This window comes from Macaca fascicularis, chromosome 6 (assembly GCF_037993035.2).
Source record: "Macaca fascicularis isolate 582-1 chromosome 6, T2T-MFA8v1.1".
NCBI lineage: Eukaryota > Metazoa > Chordata > Mammalia > Primates > Cercopithecidae > Macaca > Macaca fascicularis.
This window is the reverse complement of record NC_088380.1, coordinates 141,041,569-141,065,744: the sequence shown is the minus strand read 5'-3', so window position 1 is coordinate 141,065,744 and position 24,176 is coordinate 141,041,569. Positions and strand designations below refer to the sequence as shown.

Sequence of the window (24,176 nt, the reverse complement as noted above, 5' to 3'; positions counted from 1 at the left end):
CAGAGATGAATGAGGAAGGAAGGGGTGACCATTTAAAGTGCACCTGCCGTGTACTGGTGATTTTGTAAGCTATTCCATCTCATCCTCCCGCAAACCCCTTCTTACCTGTTCAGAAAGGTTTAGTAACTTACCGCAGCCGTACGGCTAGTAAGTGCTGGCAGAATTGGCTCCTAGGTCTAGCTGACCTTGAGACCTACGTGGTTTCTATTTTACCACACTGCCAGAAAGAAAAAGTATTACTATTATTGGTTTGTTTGGGGATGGGGGGATCTGACTGCTGTCTTGGCAAGAAGAATTTTATGAGCGGCACTTTGCTTCTGAGGTGGTTCCCTGACTTGGGGTGAGACCCAGGCCTTCTAATGAGCCCTTGAAAATACCTCTTGCTTAGGACTATCAAAACCCTTGGATTCCCACAGCTCTGTGCTGCTGTTTAAGGTTAACCTTGGAAGCTTTAACAGAATGATAACGATAAAGCTAATTGTAACTCCTTAATCTTTATTAAAAGTCTCACAAATCATTCATTAACTTTTTTTTTTCCCCCTTTTTCCACAATCTCTACTTTGGATGTAATCATTCATTAACTTTTTACAGGAAAGAAATGAGAAGAAACAGAGTTCTTGAGATGTAATCCTTCGTTTTTCTCAACAAGCCTCCCGTATGCCAGGCACCATTCTTGGTGTTGGGGACACAGCACACACACACACACAAATAAGTAAATAAATAAAATAAACAAATGAGGGGTGGGGCAGGGAGAGCATCAGAAAAAATAGCTAATGCATGCTGGGCTTAATACCCAGGTGATGGGATGATCTGTGCAGCAAAACCACCACGGCACATGCTTACCTATGTAACAAACCTGCACATCCTGCACATGTATCCCAGAACTTAAAAAAAAAAAAGAAAGGTAAAAATGTTAGCTGCTAGAGTGAGCAGGTTATTAAAATTGGACATGATTTTATTCTAAACTCCAAAATATAAAAATATATATTATGCTTGAAAGTGATTAAGTGCTGTGGAGAAACTCTTAAGTAGGAAAGGGTGATACACAATGTGGGAGTGCAGTTTTAAATAAAATAGGGAAGTTCTCACCGAGAAGACAGTCTTTGAGAAAAGGAGGTAAAGAAGTGAACTGTATGTGGGAGTATGTGTGTATGTACATGGGGGAAGAGAAGCCAGCTGTTCTTAACCTGGAGACCACAGACTTTCCTCTCCATGGGTCTGTGGATAGAATTCAGAGAATCCTTGACCTTAGATGAGAAAAAAATTACAACTTTATTTTCACTAATTAAAATGTAGCATGTTCGTCAATTATGAATACAGATAACAAGTCAGTGATATTACCAACACCTGTGACATTATTGCTGGTAGAAATCACAGATATTTTCATATCACTAGAATTGTTGCAAATATCTTAAAATACTACACTTCATGAGTAATTTATTGAAAAAAATATCATTTTACTCATCACTACTCCAAAATCATGGTGCTAGCTCTTGTAATTTAATGAATTAATAGAGAAGCACATATATACGTTTGAATATTTTGAGAGTTGTATTTCAATACAATTGGTTTTCTTTATAATTTGTGGAACTTATTTTATGGATTTAAAGATACTCTACTCGGAAGGAGTCCACAGGTGTCACAGACTGCCAAAATAGTCCATGGCACATGCACAAAAAAGGTTAAGAACCAAGGTCTCTAGAGACCAGCAAGTGCAATGCCTCTGAGGCAGGAATGTGCTTAATATGTAAATGAAAGAGATTATATAGGGCCTTGTAGGTTGTTGTTAGGAAGTTGCCTTTTGCTGGAGTGATAAGGAGAGTTTTGAGCAGAACACTGACATGATCTGACCCTGGGCTTAACAGGTCTCTTGGCTGTTACATGGAGAACAGATTAAAGAGGCAAAGCTGAAGCAGGAAGGCCAATTAGGAGACCACCTGAATAAACCAGGTGAGAGATGATTGGACCAGAGCGGTAGCAATTGAAGTGGTGGAAAGCGGTCATCTATGTTTTGAAGGTAGCTCTGACAGAATTTGCTGATGGTGTGAGAGAAAAAGAAAGAAATCAAGGACAGTGATAAGTGTTTTACCTTGAACCAATGGAAAGATGGAGTTGTCATTAACTGAGATGGAGGAAACTGGAAGGAGTAGGTTTTAGGGGATTAGGAGCTCAGTGTTGGACATATGAAGCTTGAGATGCCTATTAGACATTCAAGTGCAGCCATTGACAGGCAGCTAGACATGAAGCCTCAGCTCAGGGGTGAGGTCTGGGCTGAAGATGTCATTTGAGAGTGGTCAGTGAGCATATGGATGGTATTTAAATTTGAGATCATCAACTAAGTGAACATAGAAAGAGAAGGGGCTCAAGGATGGTGCCCTTCAGCACTGCAGGGTGAAGAGGTCTGGAAGATGAGGAGGAATCAGCAAAAGTGTTGTTGGCCGGGCGCGGTGGCTCAAGCCTGTAATCCCAGCACTTTGGGAGGCCGAGATGGGCGGATCACGAGGTCAGGAGATCGAGACCATCCTGGCTAACACGGTGAAACCCCGTCTCTATTAAGAAATACAAAAAACTAGCCGGGCGAGGTGGCGGACGCCTGTAGTCCCAGCTACTCGGGAGGCTGAGGCCGGAGAATGGCGTAAACCCGGGAGGCGGAGCTTGCAGTGAGCTGAGATCCGGCCACTGTACTCCAGCCTGGGTGACAGAGCGAGACTCCGTCTCAAAAAAAAAAAAAAAAAAGTGTTGTTAATGTTGTTTAAAAAAAAAAAAAAAGCATTCAAAGAGGTAGGAGGAATATCCTGGAAGCCAAAGGAAGTGAGAGAGAGTTTCAGGAGGGAGGAAAGCCTTATGTCCAAAGCTGTGGAGGGGTCAGACAAGCTGGAGGCTGAGAATTGATCATTGGATTCATCAACATGGAGGTTACTGGTGTCCTTGACAAGAGCCATGTCAATGGAGTAATGCTAGCAAAAGCTTGATTGAAATAGTTCGAGATAGAGAGGGAAGATTTCTAGTTGTCACAACTTGTTCTCAGATGCTAGCTGAAAATGAGATGTCCTCTGTATAGATTTATCTGTGAATGTGTATAGAGATGAATAACTATGTACCTGTAGAAATTTAATTCAAACAGCTTTTGTTGAGGATCTTCTATGTACTAGGCATGGTAATGGATGCTACAAATACTGAGAGAAATAAAACACATTAATTGCCTTCCAGGGGTCACAGTCTAGCAAACTTTGTTGGCACACGAAATACACACAAATCAATATACATGACTAAATACACATAGTCACTCTAGACATCAGTTTTTCATGTGTAATAGACAATATGATTAAAACTATGGATTCCGGAGTCAGGCAATCCTTTGTTTGAGTCCTGCCTCCACCATTCTCCAGCTCTGTTACTTTGCACAAGTCAATCAACTTCTCTGTGCCTCAGTCTCCTCCTCTGTAAACTAGGGATGCAATGAACTTTAGTGTGGATGGAGTGTATGGGAAGCGTGTTAAAAATGCAGATTTTTTTTTTTTTTTTGAGACAGTTTCTTGCTCTGTCGCCCAGGCTGGAACGCAGTGGCACGATCTGGGCTCACTGCAACCTCCGCCTCCCAGGTTCAAACGATTCTCCTGCCTGAGCCTCCCAAGTAGCTGGTATTACAGGCACACATCACCGTGCCCAGCTAATTTTTGTATATTTAGTAGAGACAGGGTTTCTCCATGTTAGCCAGGCTGGTCTCAAACTCCCGACCTCAGGTGGTCCACCCGCCTTGGCCTCCCAAAGTGCTGGGATTATAGGCGTGAGCCACTGTGCCTGGCCCCAGCCAGGGGACTCAAGTGATTCTCGAGTCCGGGACTCAAGTGATTCTCCTGCCTCAGCCTCCTAAGTAGCTGGGATTATAGGCGCCACCACCATACCCAAGTACTTTTTGTATTTTTAGTAGAGATGGGGTTTCACCATGTTGGCCAGGCTGGTCTCAAACTCCTAACCTCAAATTATCCGCCCACGTTGGCCTCCCAAAGTGCTGGGATTACAGGCGTGAGCCACCGTGCCTGGCCAAAAATTGCAGATATCTGAGCCTTATCCCCAAAGGTTCTCAGTAGGCAGGTCTGGAGCAGCACCTGCAACTTCTTTTTTCAATTAAAAAAAAAAATCTGCAGCTTTTTATTTTTTTGAGATTACAGGAGCCTGCCACCATGCCTGGCAAATTTTTTAGTAGAGATGGGTTTTCACCATGTTGGCCAGGCTGGTACTGAACTCCTGACCTCAAGTGATCCACCCACCTTGGCCTCCCAAAGTGCTGAGATTACAGGTATGAGCCACTGCACCCAGCCAACACCTGCAGCTCTTAACGAGCGATTGGTCATTCATGATGTACATGGCATTCAACCACACTTTGTGAAACACTTTGTGAAACACTGAGAGCATGTCCACATGCTTCCATGCACTGGCCTGGCACTCAGTCATTGCTCATTAGACAATAGCTATTCTTCCAGGGGTCCTGATTCAGAACAAAAATTCTTTTATTTTAGTTTTGTAGAGACAGGGTCTTGCTATGTTGCCCAGGCTGGTCTTGATCTCTTGGGCTCAAGCAACCCTCCCGCCTTGGCCTCCCAGAATGTTGGAATTACAGGTGTGAGTCACTCCACCTGGCTAAAAAAAAATACATATATATATATATATATATATATGTATTTTTTTTTTCTTTAAGACACAGTTTCACTCTGTTGCCTAGACTGTAGTGCAGTGGCGCCATCTTGGCTCACTGCAACCTCCACCTCCTGGGTTCAAGTGATTCCCTTGTCTCAGCCTCCGGATTAGCTGGGATTACAAGTGTGCACCACCACACCCAGCTAATTTTCTTTTTCTTTTTGAGTTGGAGCTTCGCCCTTGTTGCCCAGGCTGGAGTGCAATGGCACGATCTTGGCTCACTGCAACCTCCGCCTCCTGGGTTCAACTGATTCTCCTGCCTCAGCCTCCCGAGTAGCTGGGATTACAGGCACCCACCACCACGCCAGGCTAATTTTTTGTATTTTTAGTAGAGACGGGGTTTCACCATGTTGGCTAGGCCGGTCGTGAATGCCTGAACTCAAGGGATCCACCCGCCTCGGCCTCCCAAAGTGCTGGGATTACAGGCGTGAACCACTGTGCCCTGCCTAACTTTTGTATTTTTTTTTAGAGATACGGTTTCACCATGTTGGTCAGGCTGGTCTTGAACTCCTGACCTCTAGTGATCCACGTGCATTGGCATCCCAAAGTGCTGAGATTACAGGCGCGTGCCACTGCACCCAGACTAAAAATCCTTTCAAATAACTTGCAGTATATGTCCAGATGCAGAAGTCCAGCATACCCTAAAAACCTTAAATTGAGAGAATAGTATAAGATTGGTTCAACATTCATTCCCTGAATATTTATTGCCTGCTATGTTCTGACCTGGGTCGGTTCACCCCTCCTTAGGCAACCTGGTGGTCCCCTGCTCCTGAGAGGTCACCATACTGATGCTGAACTTAGTGCGGATACCCAATCCACATAACGAACTACCACACAGAACTCCTGGGCTCAAGCAGTCCTCCCGCCTCAGCCTCCAGAGACTACAGGCACGTGCCACCACACCCAGCACTTACTATGTTCAAGGTGGTATACAAGGGTTGGAAAGAGACAGAAAGTATCTGACTCAACAATTTGTCTGAGTCATCAAGGTAGGCAGAAACCCCAGATGTAGTTAGCCATCTCCCCAGCAGCCCACCTCTGTGTCAGGTGAGAAGTCCTCATTTGGGTTTTAGACCTGTATTCACACACTCACTGCTTAGGGCAATGCTTGTCCAACTACACTATGCACACAAATCACCTGAGATCTTGTTCAGATGCAAATTCTGATTCATTAAGTCTGGGAGAGCTAAAAGTCTGCATTTTTTAAAGTTTATTTTTTAATTATTTTATTTTATTTCAAGCGATTCTCCTGCCTCAGCCTCCCGAGTAGCTGGGATTACATGCACACGCCGCCATGCCCAGCTAATTTTTTGTATTTGAGTAGAGACGGGGTTTCACTGTGTTGCCTAGCCTGGTCTCGAACTCCTGAGCTCAGGCAATCCACCTGCCTCGGCCTCCCGAAGTGCTAGGATTACGGGTGCAAGCCACTGCGCCTGGCCTTTTTTTTTTTTTTTTTTTTTTTGAGACAGGGTCTCACTCTGCCACCCAGACTGGAGTGCAATGGTGCAATCACAGCTCACTGCAACCTCGACCCACCTCCTAGGTGCAAGAGATCCTCATGCCTCAGCCTCCCGAGTAGCTAGGACAGCAGGCATATGCCACCATGCCTGGCTAATTTTTAGAAGTTTTTGTAGAGACAGAGATCTTGCTGTGTTGCCTAGGCTGGTCTTGAACTCCTGGTCTCAAGTGATCCTCCCATTTGGGCCTCTCAAAGTGCTGGGTTTATAGGCATGAACCACTGCACCCAGCCAAGAGTCTGTATTTTTATTATTATTGTTATTATTGTTGTTGTTATTTTTTGAGACTGAGACTCTCTGTCATCCAGGCTGGAGTGCAATGGCATGATCTCAGCTCACTGCAACCTTCACCTCCCAGATTCAAGTGACTCCCCATCTCAGCCTCCCGAGTAGCTGGGATTACAGGCACCCGCCACCAAGCCTGGCTATTTTTTTATTTTTATTTTTAGTACAGACAGGGTTTTGCCATGTTGGCCAGGCTTATCTTGAACTCCTGCCCCCCTTGGACTCCCAAGTGCTGGGATTACAGGCATGAGCCACTGTGCCCTGCCAAGTCTGCATATTTAACAAGCTTCAAGATGATGCTCATGCTGCTGGTCCACAGATCACACTTGAAATAGCCCAGGTTTAGAGATTAGAAAAATTGGGTCACAATACCTGCCCTATAACCTTAGGGTTCCTGGAGATTTCCCGGGAATCCTAAAGGGAAAGAATGGAGTGGGAAGACTTGCTAATTGCACAGATCCAAGTAAGGTTTGCTTACACTTCCTTCTGTTTCTTCTGTTTCTGTCATCCCATCTTTACTCTGCCACGTTTATCCAGTGGGATGAGGTGGCCTCCTCTAAAGGAGGATGAGCATTCATTCAGTAAATATTTCCTCTGTGCCTACTATGTGCCAAACTCTGTGGAAAACATATTATTTGGCATTCAGGAGAGGACAAAACCAGTAGCTTCTGCCTCCTGGGCTCCAGGAAGAAATTGCAGCTTGGGTTTGGAACAGAGGGAAAGTCTACCCAGGTTTGTGTTCATGGCTGAAGACACTGCCCTGGAAAGATCCAGACTTGGCTCTTCCTGGGGTGCACTACAAATGCATGACTGGGAGAGGCACCCCTCTGAAGCCTTAGCCAGCCAGTTTGGAGACGGTACTGCCCAGTCCCAGGAGATGTGTGATAATGTGCCAGCCAGGCCACCTGTCCCTCTTAGACTCTCAGATCCAGCCTGGTGGCTACAGATGGCAAAAGGAAATGAAGATCCCTGGGGCCTCCAAACGCTTCCCCGGAAACTGGCAGCAGCCAGTAACTCCAGCCAAATCAAGGGCCAGCCCAACCAGAGTCAAAGTGTGAGACTCCCCATCCTGAGCTGAGGAGCCTGGGCCAATCCAAGGACCACCAAGAGTGGAAGGTGTTGGCTCTAAGTCAAGTTGAACAGTATAAACAAAACCCTTTCTTTCACCTTTCCCAGGGTTTCTGATCAATCAAAGCAAATCTCCCCACATCTGATAGTCTTACAAAGACCCTTTCCTTGTATTTAATGATTTATTTTTATTATTTATTTATTTATTTTTTAGACACGGGGTCTTACTCTGTTACCTAAGCTGGAATGCAGTGATGCAATCAATCATAGCTCACTGTGGTCTCAAACTCATCTTGGGCTCTAGTGATCCTCCTGCCTCAGCCTCCTGAGTAGCTGGGATGGCAGGCACGAGCCACCATGTCCAGCTAATTTTTTTATTTTTTATAGAGATGGGGTCTTACTATGTTGTTCAGTCTGGTCTTGACCTCCTGGTCTCAAGTGATACTCCTACCTCAGCCTCCCAAAGTGCTGAGATAACAGGTGTGAGCCACCATGCCTGGTCTCATGTATTTTTACTGATTCACAGTCAGCCTGGAGGTAACTTGGCTTCTATTAGAAATAGCATACATTGGGGCAGGGTATGGTGGCTCATGCCTGTAATTCCAATATGTTGGGAGGCTGAGGCAGAAGGATTGCATGAGCCCAGGAATTCGAGGCTGCAGTGAGCTAGAATTGCTCTACTGCACTACAGCTTGGGTGACAGAGCAATACCCTGTCTCTAATAATAATAATTTTAGAAAGTAGCATACATTTACAAACACACGATCAAGGCTCTATGCTAAGGCAGTGAGGTTCAGATCCAGATCTCCCTTCATTGGACTTAGGCCCATTTAGGAAGACAGGTCCTTAAGCATATGCAGGATGATCAAGGTACAACAAGCCATCTGAGGACCCTGGAGGTTGAAATGGGCAAGAGAGTTTCTTGAGAAAGGCCTGGAGGTGGACCTGCATAGTGACGGTGATTCATATGAGATGGGGTTGGGGGTGGGGGAGAAGTGGAGGTAGGAGGATATGGGAGGAGTCAAACATATTCAGACGGATGGTGTCTGCCTGGTTTACAGCATGCAGTGGGGTATGGAACGTGATGCTAAACCCTGAGGGCTCCTTCTGAGGAGGGAACTGCCCTTTGTTCCAGAAACTACATTTGTCAGCTGCTTGAAGTGAAGGTGAGACCCTGCAGTTGCCTCACATTGGAAGGAGGAGATGTGAGCGTGCAGCTCTAAATCCAGGAACCCTTGCCCACTGCCCGCTGTGAGACCCTCTGATGTGGGCACAAGGATGGCAATTTAAGAAGTGCCATTACAGCATTGTTTGTAACAGTGAAAACGTGGAAACAGCCTGAATGTCCATTCACTAAAGGACTAACTAAATAATGCACAGTGCAAATAGAACAAAGCAGCCAGCTGGGCGTGGTGGCTCACGCCTGTAATCCCAACACTTAGGGCCGAGGTGGATGGATCACCTGCGCCCAGGAGTTTGAGACCAGCCTGGGCAACGTAATGAAACCCTGGTTCCATAAAAAAATATAAAAATTAGGCCAGGTGCAGTGGCTCATGCCTGTAATCCCAGCACTTTGGGAGGCCGAGGTGGGCGGATCACCTGAGGTCAGGAGTTAAAGATCAGCCTGACCAACATGGTGAAACTCCATCTCTACTAAAAATACAAAATCAGCCGGGCATGGTGGCACATGCCTGTAATCCCAGCTACTCAGGAGGCTGAGGCAGGAGAATTGCTTGAATCCCGGAGGCAGAGGTTGCAGTGAGCCAAGATTGCACCATTACACTCCAGCCTGGGCAAGAAGAGCGAAACCCTGTCTCAAAAAAAAAAAAAAAAAAAAAAAAAAAAAAAACACCAGGCACGGTGGCTCACACCTGTAATCCTAGCACTTTGGGGGGCTGAGGCGGGTGGATCACAAGGTCAGGAGATCGAGACCATCCTGGCTAACGCGGTGAAACCCCGTCTCTACTAAAAATACGAAAAACTAGCTGGGCATGGTGGTGGGCACCTGTGGTCCCAGCTACTCGGGAAGCTGAGGCAGGAGAATGGCATGAACCCAGGAGGCAGAGCTTGCAGTGAGCCAAGATTGCACCACCGCACTCCAGCCTGGGCAACAGAGCGAGACTCCATCTCAAAAAAAAAAAAAAAATTATCTGGACCTGGTGGTGTGCACCTGCAGTCTTAGCTACTTGGGAGGCTGAAGTGGGAGGATTACTTGAGCCAAAGACTGCAGTGAGCTGTGATTGCACCACTACACTCTGGCCTGTGCAACAGAGTGAGACCCTGTTTCAAAAAAAAAAAAAGAAAAAAAAGAAAAAAGAACAAGATAGCCAAAGAAGTGGCATCGTGCAGTTTTGTATGCCTGGAATAAAAATAACTTTAAGAAAAGTGTTGGCTGGGCACGGTGGCTCACACCTGTAATCCCAGCACTTCGGGAGGCCGAGGCAGGCAGATCATGAGGTCAGGAGATCGAGACCATCCTGGCTAACACAGTGGAACCCCGTCTCTACTAAAAATACGAAAAATTAGCTGGGCGTGGTGGCAGGCACCTGTAGTCCCAGCTACTCGGGAGGCTGAGGCAGGAGAATGGTGTGAACCCGTGAGGCGGAGCTTGCAGTGAGCCGAGATTGGGCCACTGCATTTAAGCCTGGGCGACAGAGCGAGACTCCGTCTCAAAAAAAAAAAAAAGAAAAAGAAAGAAAAGTGTTAAGTGACAGACAACTTTCAGGGTAATATGTGCAGTATGATCCCACTCACAGTAAAAAAAAAAAAAAAAAAGCAAACAAAACAAAAACAAATCAAGAAAACCCCCATAAAATGAAAGTCTACATTTTTATCTGAACACACACAGAGACACAAACATATGCACTTTTGTAGGGGAAAAAAAGGTCTGGAAATGTATGTACCGAATTCATGACTTTGCTTGTACTGGAGTATGTAGGGAGCAAGACTGGGAAGGGGTGAAGGGCAGGGGCAGGAGCTGTGGAGCTGGAGGGGAGGAGTCGACCTTATGGTTATTGGAGGAACCCAAGAAGCCCTCTGCATTTGGGTAGTGCTGGTTCCTCGCAGGTGCTTGGAATCCTCCCAGGGACAGAAACATCATTGGTGTGGGGAGGACACACTTCTCCTGGCAGGAAGGGGCAAGAAACCTGCCCTCTAGGCTAGCCTCAGGGCTGCCCTCTGTGTGGCCTGGGGCCTGTTTGGCTCTCTCTGGGCCTCAGGGTTAGGATCTCTGTGGGCTGTTCCAGCTGGACCAGTCTCAGATCCTAAATGCATTCCAGAGCCTTCTCATGGACGTTGGGCTGCAGCAGGGGCTCAGAAAAGCCTCACCGGGCCTTTGGTCTGCTGAGACCTGGGTGGGAGGCCTGGGGCTGGAGCTGTGTGGGAAGAAAGTTTCTGAGTGGCATGGCCTCCGGGAGGTGCTCCGTCCTCCAGCAGGTGGAGTGCCCTTTCTTCCCAACGAATTCAGTCTGAGAACACCTGGCCCAGCCTGGCTCCTGAGACAGCAGAGTGGGAACAATTCATTACCTGGTGGATTCTAAACAGTTCATGAGAACTCACTGAGTTGGGGCTCTGGGCTGGCCTCAAGAGAAGCGGAGACTGCCTGAGGCCAGGGCTTGGGCTCTAGGCCTGCAGGGAAGCTGGTGCAAGCTGTGCTGCAGACACGGTAGCTCTGGGCCAAGCCCTGGGCTGGCTTCAGGCTACAGGGATGTGTTACATGAGGTCCCTCCCCTGAGGATTCCACAGGATGGGGGAAGGGCAGACACTGGATTCTAACAGGGTCAAGTATGTTAACAGATCAAGGCTCAGAGTGGGGTGAGAAGCAGCAAGGCCAGCTGGCCCTGAGATGCCTCACCCCAGTGAAGGCTTCATTAATGGTGTCCTGGCCTTGATCTGCCTCCCGCTGCTGGGAATGTCTCTAGGGTACAAAGTGGCTGCCTTGGGAGCCTCCTTCAGGCACTAGTGAGCAAGCTGTTCTTCCATCAGGGCCTTGGGCACAGTGACTTGTGAGGCTGGGGTGGCCCTGGGTACTGTGACTGCTGGATATTCTAGGACCTGTGGCTCTGACACACAGTGAGCTGCCTCCAAATATGCTGGATCTCCATCCCGCGCACTGGGGAGACACTTGGACACAAATTGGCACTGGATGCCCATGTGAGGGAGATGCTTGGAAACAAGGGAATTCTTGTTGAGTTGATCCCCAGCTAGGCCAGCTCTAGGCAGATTATCGACCTAACACAGCTCCTCTAAGAGACTGCTACAGAAAGAGGAAACATGCATTACCTGGCATCCAGCTTGGGCAGGAGAGGCAGATTCCTGGGGGGGGAAAGGGGACTGTGTTGGGCTGTGGGGGCTGCCCTGGAGAACGTCTACCACTCGACATCTAGCTCCCTTGCCTCCCTGATCCTCAACTGCCCTCGGAGTTCAAGGAAAGGCAAGCAGCTCTTAGGTGTCCAGTCCTCTGGCTGGTCAGACTAGGAGGTCACACCTAAGGAGAAGCAGACACCATCTTTGCCCCAGAAGACCTCACAGCCCAGGTGGGGAGGTGAGATTCCTAGGCTGGAAACAAGATGAGGTAGGACATGACTCAGTGCTGAAGTGTTTGCTTTGGCCCTTTGTGTGAGTGAGGGGCGGAGGAAGCCAGGAAGGAGCTGCTAGTGTGGGGGCAGAAGGAAGAGAGAAGGTGCATTTGTGTGTACCCACATGAGTGTGTGTGTGTGTATGTGTGTGTATGTGTGGTGTGTCGTGTGTCTGCATGTGTCACATCTGAGGTCATATCTCCAGATTCCCCCACCTTCTGTGCTATTTGCCCAGACAACCTAAAAATAATTTCCATTTAACTTTAGGATTTGTTATTTGATGCACTAGATGCTTGCCCAGCAGATATACTTTTCCACCCACACTTTATGTAAGATCAACATCAAGTTAAAATGAGTCTACATTATTTATGCACATACAAGGAGGCTAGTAGGCAAAAGGCAGACTACAGCAGCCTGGATTTCACTAGAAAGTTTATATAAAAATGGTCCCTGGCCAGGGCCAGTGGCTCTTGCCTATAATCCTAACACTTTGGGAGGCCAAGGGAGGAGGATTGCTTGAGTCTAGGTGTTTGAGACCAACGTGGGCAACATAGCGAGACCCTGTGTCTTAAAAATACAAAAATTAGCTGGGCATGGTGGCACTCGCTTATAGTCCTAGATACTCTGGAAGCTGAAGTGGGAGGATCGCTTGAGCCTAGGAGACTGAGGCTGCAGTGAGCTGCGATCACACCGCTGCACTCCAGCCTGTGTGACAGAGTAAGACCCTCATCTCAAGAAAAAAAGGTTCCAAAAACTGGACAGTGTGCATGGATTGGTGATCATAGCATTGATGGGGATGATAATAAAATAAAAAAGACCCTCTATGGCTACGGGGGGTGTCAGCCCCTTATTTCACCCACACATGACATAGCAATGGGCACATGGCCAGCACTCAGTGGATATTTACTGAACTTATATCTATCGATCTTCTCAATAGACATTGAGAAAAAATGTCCACATATGTACAACATCTGCAAAGATGGAGCTAGATGATTGATAATTCATCGTGGACAGAGGACAACTAAATGATAGATTGAGTTTAACGTTTAGTTTATTAGAAAGATGGCTGAGGGGTGATGCTGTTATCAGAGTAAAAGATCAAAGCCACTGAGGAATGATAGATTGATAAATAACTTATTGAAGCTTGATAAAGGGGTAGGAAGAGAGATAAATTGTGGTCAATAGATCCATAGTCAGGTTCAAATAAATAGGTAGATAGGTAAACAGAAATGTAGCAGTAGAGCAAGAGAGACAGACAAGAGGGTGAGAGAGATACTGTGGTAGGCACAATAATGCCTATCCCTAAAGATGTCTGCACTGCACTCCCCAGAGCCTGTGAATACGTTCCCTGACATGGCAGAAGGCACTTTGCAGATATGATTAAATTAAGGGCCTTGAGAGGGAGGGATTATCCTGGGATTGTCCAGTGGGCCCCGTCTAATCCCATGTCCTATCACTGACCTCTCTTTCACTGTGTTGCAACCTCCCCTGTGCTCTTTTCAGTTCTTGATCATGCCAAGTTCATTTCTGCCTCAGGGCCTTTGTACTCGCTGTTGTCTGTCTGCTCCTTTTCATCACTCAAATCTCACTCAGTTTGTCTCCTTGCTTCTAGATTTTTGTCCTGAAGCCTTGAGTATACTCTGTTCCTGGGGACTGGGTTGGGGTAACGGGATGTCCAAGTTCCTCGCCTGTGCCGGCTGGCACTGTCCCCAGCCCCAAGTCCTGCCCAAGGTTGTGGAATGGAGCAGTGTGCATGAGTCATCAAGCCACAGACACAGTCCCCTTGTTGGAGGGACCTGAGCAATTACATTGTGGCTAACTCCAAGGGCTAATGGCTCAATTGAAAGGCAAGGTTAGGAATTTCCCCAAGTTCCTCAGACTCATATGGCACCAAGAGGGAATTGGAGAGTGGCAGAGCTGAGAATGGTCTGTGTGGAAGATGCTGTAACCTCTCTGAGCACTGCCATGTCCCTAGCCCGAGATGAGCCAGGCTGTGAAGGAGCAGATGGCACATCCCAGTCTCATAGGGGCCCATTACCCTTCAAGCATTCCTTTATTCACCCCACATCTAAGGAGCACCTATTCTGTACCAGACATCACACTGCCCTAGCACAGGTCAGGCCTGCCCTGAAGGAGCCTGCAGTCTAGCCAGGGAGACAGGCTGGCCAGCAAACCTTACAGGTGTACTGAATAAGCACCCAGAATTGGGGGCACACAGAGTGGGGGCCCGAGCAGCTGACGGGGCTCAAACGCAGTGAGAGACCAGCTGGAGGGATGAGGGAAGGGCATGCTGGGCAGCGGGAGCAGCCTGGCTGGGTCAGGATCCTGGGGCTGCTGTAGCAAAGTGCCACAGGCGGGGCGGCTTACAGCAGCAGACACTTATTCCCACAGTTCCGGAGAACAGACATCCCAAATTGAGGTGTTGTTAAAGCAGTGCTCCCTCCAAGGCCTTTAGTGGGGGATCCTGCCTTGCCTCTTCCAGCTTCTGGTAGTCCCTCGCATTCCTTGGCTTTTGGACGCATAACTCTGGTCTCTGCCTTCATTTTCACCTGGCCGTCTTCCCTATAGGGTCTTGCTGTGTGGTCCAGGCTCAAGTGCACTGGCATGATCATGGCTCACTGCAGCCTCGACCTTCTGGGCTCAAGTTGATCCTCCTGCCTCAGTCTCCCAAGGAGCTGGGACTATAGGCACAGGCCACCATGCCCAGCAAATTTTTAAAAATTTTTTTGTGGAGACGGGATCTCGCTATGTTGCCCGGGCTGGTAATGAACTCCTGGGCTCAAGCAATCCTCATGCCTCAGCCTCCCAAGGTGCTGGGATTATAGGTGTGAGCCACTGCACTTGGCCCTCTTTTTAAAAAAGTAAAAATAAAAATGTTTTATTGCTACATAATAGTTGTACCTATTTGGGGGTACAGGTGATATTTGGACACATGTATACAATGTATAAAACCAAATCAAGATAGTTGGGATATCCATCACCCCAACAACTTTCCCTCTTCTTATAAGGACACCAGACATACCAGAGTAGGGCCCACTCTGATGACCTTATTTTAACACTATTAAATCTGCAAAGACTCTGTTTCCAAATACAGTCACCTTTACAGGTACAGGAGGTTAGGATTTCAACATATGTATGTGTGTGTGTGTGTGTGTGTGTGTGTATATATATATATATATATATACACACACTTGTTTTTTTTTTTTTTTTGAGACGGAGTTTTGCTCTTGTTGCCCAGGCTGGAGTGCAATGGCACAATCTCGGCTCACCACAATCTCCGCCTCCTGGGTTCAAGCGATTCTCCTGCCTCAGCCTCCTGAGGAGGTGGGATTACAGGCATGTGCCACCACTCCCAGCTAATTTTATTTTTAGTAGAGACAGGGTTTCTCCATGTTGGTCAGGTTGGTTTCGAACTCCCAACCTCAGGTGATCCACCTGCCTTGGCCTCCCAAAGTGCTGGGATTACAGGCATGAGCCACCGTGCCCAGCCCAATGTATATCTTTGTGTGCATGGCATGGAGACACAATTCAACCATAAGCATGGGCAAAGGCTTGGAAGGGCATGGAGCTCAGGGTAGAGCTCTCCACCATTTACCACCTCATCACCCACAGCCTTTCTACACATTTCCCCTGGTGACTCACCAGTCCTTACACCTGCCCGGCATGCTCCCACCTCCAGACTCTTGCTCCCACAGCCCCCCTGTGTCTGTCTCAACTGCTTTCTTTCTCAATTACGAGGCCCACCTCTTCAGGGAGCTCTCTCTGACTTGGAAGTGCCGGTCCCTTCTTCTGTTTTGTTTTTTCTTTTTTGAGACAGGGTCTCTTTCTGTCACTCAGGCTGGAGTGCATTGGCGTGATTATGGGTCATTCCAGCCTCAACCTCCTGGGCGCAAGCGATCCTCCTACCTCAGCCTCCCAAAGTGTTAGGATTACAGGTGCAAGCCACCACACCAGGCCTCTTTCTCTGATTTCTGAGACTTCCACAGTCTGAGGGCTCATTTAGTCTACAACACAGTGCCCAGGTAGGCATCTTTTTACCTGTCCCCTTCAGCCTCCTCCCTGCTTCATGCCAAGCCCAGGATCAGGGAACAAGAGACCTCAAGTCCAGCCGGATGCCGTGGCTCACGACTGTAATCCCAGCACTTTGGGAGGCTGAAGTAGGTGGATTGCTTGAGCTCAGTTCAAGCCCAAAAGACCTTGAGTCCAGCCTCTCAGCCATTTCCAAATTTCCTCTGCACCCTCCCTGCACAAGTTTCTCACCTGTGCTTGGATGTCCCCATGCCCAGGGCATCTGGGCCACACTGTGTCTCCCAGGAGCTCCTTCCCACCACTTGGAGCCCCATGGAGTCCACTTGGCTTCCCAGTGATCATGGCTGCAGTGGAGCATTAGGCCATCTGAGGGACTTGCAAATGGCTCCGTAGCCCAGGGGTCTCCTTTACCCACCTGCCACATGCCAGAAATTCCACCATTAGCAAGTCTGACAGCATCCCCCCTGATAAGGACAGATGCCCCAAGGAGAGACTCTGCTGTTGAGTCGCTGGGCCAGGACTTGCTGCCAAGAGCCTGACAGCCTGTCGCTTGGTGACATCTCACTCAAGTCCTTCAGGAGACTTGCACCCCAAAGGCAGGAGGGGGCTGAAGGAGATGGGGCTCCTCTGCAGAGCTTTGTCCAAAGGCAGCAGGCTGAGAGGTGGGGGAATCTAAGGCAGCCCAATGGCCCCGCCCTACCCAGGGGAGAGGCTCTCAGGCCCCACAAGCTCAGCCTCTTCCTCTCTCCCCACACCCCCTTTATTCCTGCACCTCCCTGCCTGGAGAACTGCCCCCTCCACACACTCCCAGCCTTTGGGCAGTTAGTGACCTTTGGACTGGGAAAGCACTGGAGCCTCCTGGGCCCCACACCCTAGCTGGCATTTACGGGGAGCAGGGAGAGGCCCAGAACTGTCACTCTTAGGCAGGCCCAGTCCCCAGTGTCCTCAACTAGCCAGTCCTGTTCTCCCCTTTCTTCCATGGGGAGGAGCTGGGGGCAGGGAAGAGGGCTGGGCCAGTCCTGGCCAGAGGCACTGTGCTACCACTTGCCCTCAGCCCCACAGGTGCCCCTGGAGTCTGTGCAGAGGCCTAGGCAGAAGCGCTGGGGTGCTCCTACTTTCCTGCCGGCGGGACTGGAGGATAGGATGAGGAAGTGTGCTCAGTGCCAGACCCCGAGGGTCCCAACAAGACTCATTTGGGAGGGTGAGCTAGCCCTGTCTAATAAGGAACTATTTCAGGTTTGCAGTAATCAAGTCTAGCTCGGGGCTGCCCCACATAGTCGGATAATGGAAGCCACATGTCTGCAAGCATGATTTGGCTCCTGGGCCTAGTTGTCCAGTGCAGACCCAGTGAGAGGCCTCAGCCCTGCACCCAGCTTCCAGGCCCCCACCTCCACCTCAAGACACCAGTGCAGGCCCGGTCCTAGTAGGTTCTCTGGCTAATGAAGCCTCCTGGAGCCCATAGCCCTACCAATTCTGGTTAGAGCCCACATAGCAGACACAACAAGATGCTTTTTTTTTTTTTTTGAAATGGAGTTTCCCTCTGTTGCCCAGGCTGGAGTACAATGGTGTGATCTCAGCTCAGTGCAACCTCCGCCTCCTGGGTTCAAGTGATTCTCCTGCCTCAGCCTCCCAAGTAGCTGGGATTACAGGTGCCTGCCACCACACCTGGCTAATTTTTTTTTTTTTTTTTTTTTTTTTTTAGTAGTGATGAGGTTTCACCATGTTGGCCAGGTTGGTTTCAAACTCCTGACCTCAAGTGATCTGCCTGCCTCGGCCTCCCAAAGTGCTGGGATTGCATTTTTTTTTTTTTTTTTTTAGACAGTATGTCTTGCACTGTCACCCAGGCTGGAATGCAATGGCACGATCTCGGTTCACTTCAACCTCTGCCTCCCAGGTTCAAGCAATTCTCCTGCCTCAGCCTCCCAAGTAGCTGGGATTACAGGCACGTGCCACCACGCCCAGCTAGTTTCTTGTATTTTTAGTAGAGAAGGGGTTTCACTATGTTGGCCAGGGTTGTCTCAAACTCCTGACCTCGTGATCCGCCCGCCTCGGCCTCCCAAAGTGCTGCTGGGATTACAGGCGTGAGCCACCACGCCCAGCCTACAAGATGCTTTTTTTTTTTTTTTTTTTTTTTTGAGACGGAGTCTTGCTCTGTCGCCCAGGCTGGAGTGCAGTGGCGCGATCTCGGCTCACTGCAAGCTCCGCCTCCCGGGTTCACGCCATTCTCCTGCCTCAGCCTCCCGAGTAGCTGGGACTACAGGCGCCCACAACCGCGCCCGGCTAATTTTTTGTATTTTTAGTAGAGACGGGATTTCACCGTGGTCTCGATCTCCTGACCTTGTGATCCGCCCGCCTCGGCCTCCCAAAGTGCTGGGATTACAGGCGTGAGCCACCGCGCCCGGCCCGATGCTTTTTAAATTAACAGCTTCATGAAGAATTGTGTGGTTCCCCAGAGAGTGTAAGAAATGTTTAGGGTCTAGCTAAGGCTGGCTCTGAACCTGATGCTAACAGGGGAGAAGGGATCTTTAGACCTGACCTGAGCCCAAGTTAGGGGTCCAGTCAGTTGCCTGGCACAGCTGGGTTGGCCTCTTTTCTCAGAGACATCTATTGGCTGTGTTACTGAGGACAGCAAGTTGGGGGTTGCCCCCATCCCAGGAGCACAGCCCATCAGTGGCCCTATTGGTCCTTCATAGGTGCGGTTCTCTACTAAGGGTGGTCAAACTCTGCCAAGCTCCCATTGTCCCCTGCCTATAAGGGGAAGAGGGACATTATGCATGGTGCAGCACCGGGCTTGTGGTCCTCTGTCTGAACCTTGAGCATGGCACCCATGCTGGGTTGGGGAGGTACATAAACAGACACCCAGGGGCATCCTTGGAGCAGGGCTGTCTTTGCTCAGAAAGTAAATGCTCGTTTCTGCTCTGTAGCAAAATCCTGCTATGTATCCAATTTCCTTCTCAAGCCCTCGATAGATTCTCCAAATGGTCTCGAGGGGTTCAGGGTTCAGACTGTGGGTAGTCTGGCGTTTGCTGGCCTTAGGGACTGTGTCCTCATGATCCCTGGTCTGGGAACACGGTCTCCAAGCCCACCAAACCCCAGACTTCTTCGTATTCTCTGGATGTCTCTATGCAGCACCAGGAAGAAAGAACACTTTCTCCCCCAGCCCTACTCTAGACTTCTCTGCTAATCTCATCCCTCCTTTGCTACCTGTGGGCTTCCTGAGCCCTCAACCCTCAAAGCCACAGTCTAACACAGTTAGGGTTAATGCCAGCTGCACCACATGATAGCTGTGTGACCTTGGGCAAGGTACTTATCCTCTCTGGGCTTCATTTGCCTTTCCTATAAAATGGAAATGATGATAATTCTTAAATGAAAGAGTCATTGTGAGGATCAAATGAGATCATTCAAGGGCTGGCACATCATGAGTGCTTAATAGACAACAGGTGGTATGGTTGTAGTTGTTACCTGTGGATAACCGTCTTCATCCTGGACCTCCTTTTCTGCCCCTCTCCTCCATCTCCCTAAATCCAGACTTGTCACCTTCCTAAAGCCCCTGTGGCCAGAACTGGGGTGGCTGGTCAGGTCCTTCTCCCAGGCAGGCAGGAGGCAGGGAAGTGTGTCTGAGCAGCCTGCATCCCTGGTAGTGAAGATAAAATGAGTCTTCGGAACCCGGGGTGCTCCCACTTTGGTCATCATGCATACTCTTAATTTAAGAGGATTTCAAGAATCAGCATTTCTGTGGTAGAAGCCAAAGCCAAAATACAGAGAGGGCGAGAGAGTCATTGAAGGCCACAAAGCAAGTCCAGGCCAGAGCGGGGTGAGAGTCTTGGTCATCCTGACATTCAGCGCTCCTCCCCATCTGATTCAACAGCTCTCATTTCTCTAGAAGCCTCATTCTGAAGCTTTCCTGTTCAGAGAAAGCAGCAAACAAAGCGCAGAGCCAGCCCCCTGGGCCTGGAGCCCTGAGCTCCCCGGGCAGACCCACAGGCTGACGGAGACGTTACCGGAGTTGATGATTCAACTTCCTGCCTTTTGAGAGCTCCCAGACCACAGAGGTTTTCTTGCATGGAGGAGGGGGCATCTCCGTGCAGAGGGCCAGCCCCTATAGGACAAGGCCCTACCACAAACCCCAAGGACAAGACAGTGCCTGGAGCAGGCCCCGGGGGCCACACCTGAACCCGGGCCAGCTGGTTCCTGAAGCCTGGCCCTCTCTGGGTTAATGATTACTATCTAGGGTGACCAACTGTTCTGTCCTGGTTTGCCTGGGACTGTACTGGTTTTAGCACCAAAAAATCTAAAGCCTAGGAAACCCCTATTCCTGAGCAAACCAAACAGTTCGCCATTCATACCACCCATATGGTAGGACAGGACTTACAGCCTCAGTGACTATGGGGAGTCTGAGCCCCAGGATGGCACAATCTAGAACAGGGAATTGGCCAACTGTGGCCTGGCCCACTACCCATTTTTGTACAGCCCATGAGCTAAGAAGAGTTTTTACTTTTTTTGTGTGTGATGGAGTCTCACTCTATCACCCAGGTTGGAATGCAGTGGCACAATCTTGGCTCACTGCAGCCTCCGCCTCCCGGATTCAAGCAATTCTCCTGTCTCAGCCTCCTGAATAGCTGGGATTACAGGCATGGACCAAGATGCCTGGCTAATTTTTGTATTTTTAGTAGAGATGGGGTTTCACCATGTTGGCCAGGCTGGTCTCGAACTCCTGACCTCAAGTGATCCGCCTGCCTCGGCCTCCCAAAATGCTGGGATTTCAGGCGTGAGCCACTGCACTCAGCCAGATGTGTAAAAATTCTGTGAAATTCAAATTTCAGCGTCCATAAATAAAGGAATACAGCCATGCCTGTTCATTTACATGTCTCTGCTGGCAGCTTTCACATGATAAGGCAGAGCTGAGGAGCTGCAGCAGAGATTCTATGGGCCTATGGACTTCAAAGCCAAAAAGATCTACCATCTGACCCTTTACAGAAACAGTCTGCTGACCCCTACTCTAGAGGCACACAAAGGGTGGGTGGGTGCGAGTAGACAGTGATGCTTTTGTGAAGAAACTCAGGACTGGGGAAGGAAAGGGAGATAGAGGAGTGGGCATGACAGCACAGCACTAATCCAAGATTTAGCAGATTAGCTGTGAGGCAGGGACTAGGCATCTATGTCTTCTAAGACTCAGTTTGCGAATCTGTACGTGGGGAGAAGGTGGGGCAATAGGAAGATAATCTGCTTCTCTCCGACTTCATGGACTAGTTTTTCTAGCTGCCACTGTCCTCTCCAAGAACTCAGCCACCACCAGGGACTTCTGTGTGGCCTGGGGCAGGTCCTGCCTTCTCTGGGCCTAACCTTGAGGCTTCTCCACCCCACAGAGGAGGTGCTTATCCGGCTTTAAGGCAGACCCAGGACTGGAAACTTCATTCCATCTAGACTTTCAACAAGGGTGCGGAAGCACCTATTGTGTGCAAGGCACTCTTAGGGCTCCCCGGCATTAAATGGTCCAGTGAATCCCTTTTTGCCTTTCATCCAGACATTTGGGTGAGGAGCTCTCCTCCCTGAGACATGGTGCAGGTGGGGCCATTAACTCCTGCCTTCCCCTGCCCCACTCAGGTGAACATCACTGGAAACTTCTGAAGTGCCAAGCCACGCCCCGAGGGTTGTAGAGCTTGGCCAGCAGGGAGCTGACAATCTGGGAGAGCTCAAACAATGTAGAAAGACTCTGGTGAAACTGGGACCAAATGCCCAGCCTAAAGTGGATCCAATTCAGCTCCTCTACCCACCCCTGCCTACAGCCTATGATAAGATGCTCTCTCCTTTTTATTGTAGAAGGCTAAGGAAGGGGTTTATCTGAGCAGATCAAGGTTCTTGGAAGGCTTGTGGGGAGCCGACCACAGCTCAATATAGACAGTGGTCTCTCTGGTCTGCTCAGGCAGGGCTAGGGCCAGCCCTTTGTAGGGCTTCTGTGTGCCCAGTGACACTCTCAGCCTCTCCTGGATACACTCATCCTACTAAGTCACCTCCCTCTTTTCCTCTGTCCCCACAGCTCTGGTTGCTGACATCGGGTTTTAGGACTTTAGAAAACCTAGCAACAAAGGATCAGCAAAAGATACCACAGGAAGAGATGCTCAGTTTCCAGGCTCTCCCTGGAATTCGCTCATGCAGTAGCTTCAGCAGGGCTAGCTACTTACTTATTTAATTATTTATTTATTAGACCGAGTCTCACTCTGTCTACCAGGCCGGAGTGTAATGGTGCAATCTTGGCTCACTGCAACCTCCGCTTTCCAGGTTCAAGCAATTCTCCTGCCTCTGCCTCCTGAGTAGCTGGGATTCCAGGCACGCCCACCACGCCCGGTTAATTTTTTCTATTTTTAGTAGAGACGGAGTTACGCCATGTTGGCCAGGCTGGTCTCGAACTCCTCACCTCAGTTGATCCGCTCACCTTGGCCTCTCAAAGTGCTGTGATTACAGATGTAAGCCACCACACCCAGCCGCTATTTATTTTTTTAAGTAAACTTTTGTGTTGAAGTATAATATACAGTCATGTGCTTCATAATGATGTTGCAGTCAACTACAGACCAGATTATAAAGGAATTGAAAATTTTATATTGTCTAGTGACATCATAGCTGTGGTAATGTCATAGTGCAACACATTACTCAGATAGTTGTAGTGATGCTGGTCTAAACAAACGTACTACACTGCCAGTCATGTAAAAGTACAGCACATACAATCATGTACAGTACATAATACTTGATAATAAGCGACTACGGCCGGGCACAGTGACTCACGCCTGTAATCCCAGCACTTTGGGAGGCCGAGGCGGGAGGATCACAAGGTCAGGAGATCAAGATCATCCTGGCTAACACCACACCGTCTCTACTAAAAAATACAAAAAATTAGCCGGGCATGGTGGCAGGCGCCTGTAGTCCCAGCTACTTGGGAGGCTGAGGCAGGAGAATGGTGTGAACCCAGAAGGCGGAGCTTGCGGTGAGCCGAGATTGCGCCACTGCACTCCGGCCTGGGTGACAGAGTGAGACCCTGTCTCAAAAAAAAAAAAAAAAAAAAAAAAAAAGATAATAAGGGACTACGTTACTGGTTTATGTATTTGTTATACCATACTTTTTATCATTATTTTAGCGTATACTCCTACTTATTAAAAAAGTTTATTGGCTGGGTGCGGAGGCTCATGCCTGTAATCTCAGCACTTCGGGAGGCCGAGGCAGGCAGATCACAAGGTCAGGAGTTCGAGACCAGCTGGACCAACATGGTGAAACCCTGTCTCTACTAAAAATACAAAAATTAGGCGGGCATGGTGGCGCGTGCCTGTAGTCCCAGCTACTCAGGAGGCTGAGGCAGGAGAATCGCTTGAACCCAGGAGGCGGAGGTTGCAGTGAGCTTAGATCGCACCATTTCACTTCAGCCTGGGCGATAGAGCAAGAGCAAGACTCTGTCTCAAAAAAAAAAAATAAATAAATAAAGTTAACTGTAAAATGGCCTCAAGCAGATTCTGCAGGAGGGATTCCAGAAGAAGCCATTGTTATCATAGGAAATGAGGCTCTATGTGTGTTATTGCCCCTGAAGGCCTTCCAGTGAGACAAGATGTGGAGGTGGAAGACAATGATAGTGACAATCCTGACCCCGTGTAGGCCTAGGCTAACATGTATTTGTTTCAGTTTTTAACAAAAAAAAAAAAATTTTAAGTAAAATATAAAAAATTTTAAAAATAGAAAAAAACGTATAGAATAAAGAGAGAAAGAAAGAAAATTGTTGGACATGGTGGCTCATGCCTATAATCAAGTGGATCACTTGAGCCCAGGTGTTTGAGACCAGCCTGGGCAACATGGTGAAACCCCATCTCCACAAAAAATACAAAAATTAGCTGGGTGTGGTGGCATGTGCCTGTGGTTCCAGGCACTTGGGAGGCTGAGGTGGAGGGATCGCTGGGAAGTTGAGGCTACAGTGACCTATGAAGTAAGCCGAGATTGTGCCATTTTGGGCGACACAGCGAGC

The 24,176-nt window shown here is 48.8% G+C and overlaps 1 protein-coding gene across 1 annotated transcript in view; it reads right to left on the bottom strand.

The window, feature by feature from the left end:
• The window catches only part of JADE2 (jade family PHD finger 2), a 152,618-nt gene that overhangs the window by 59,713 nt on the left and 68,729 nt on the right, over positions 1-24,176 (bottom strand). The gene's annotated exons all lie outside the window — the stretch shown is intronic.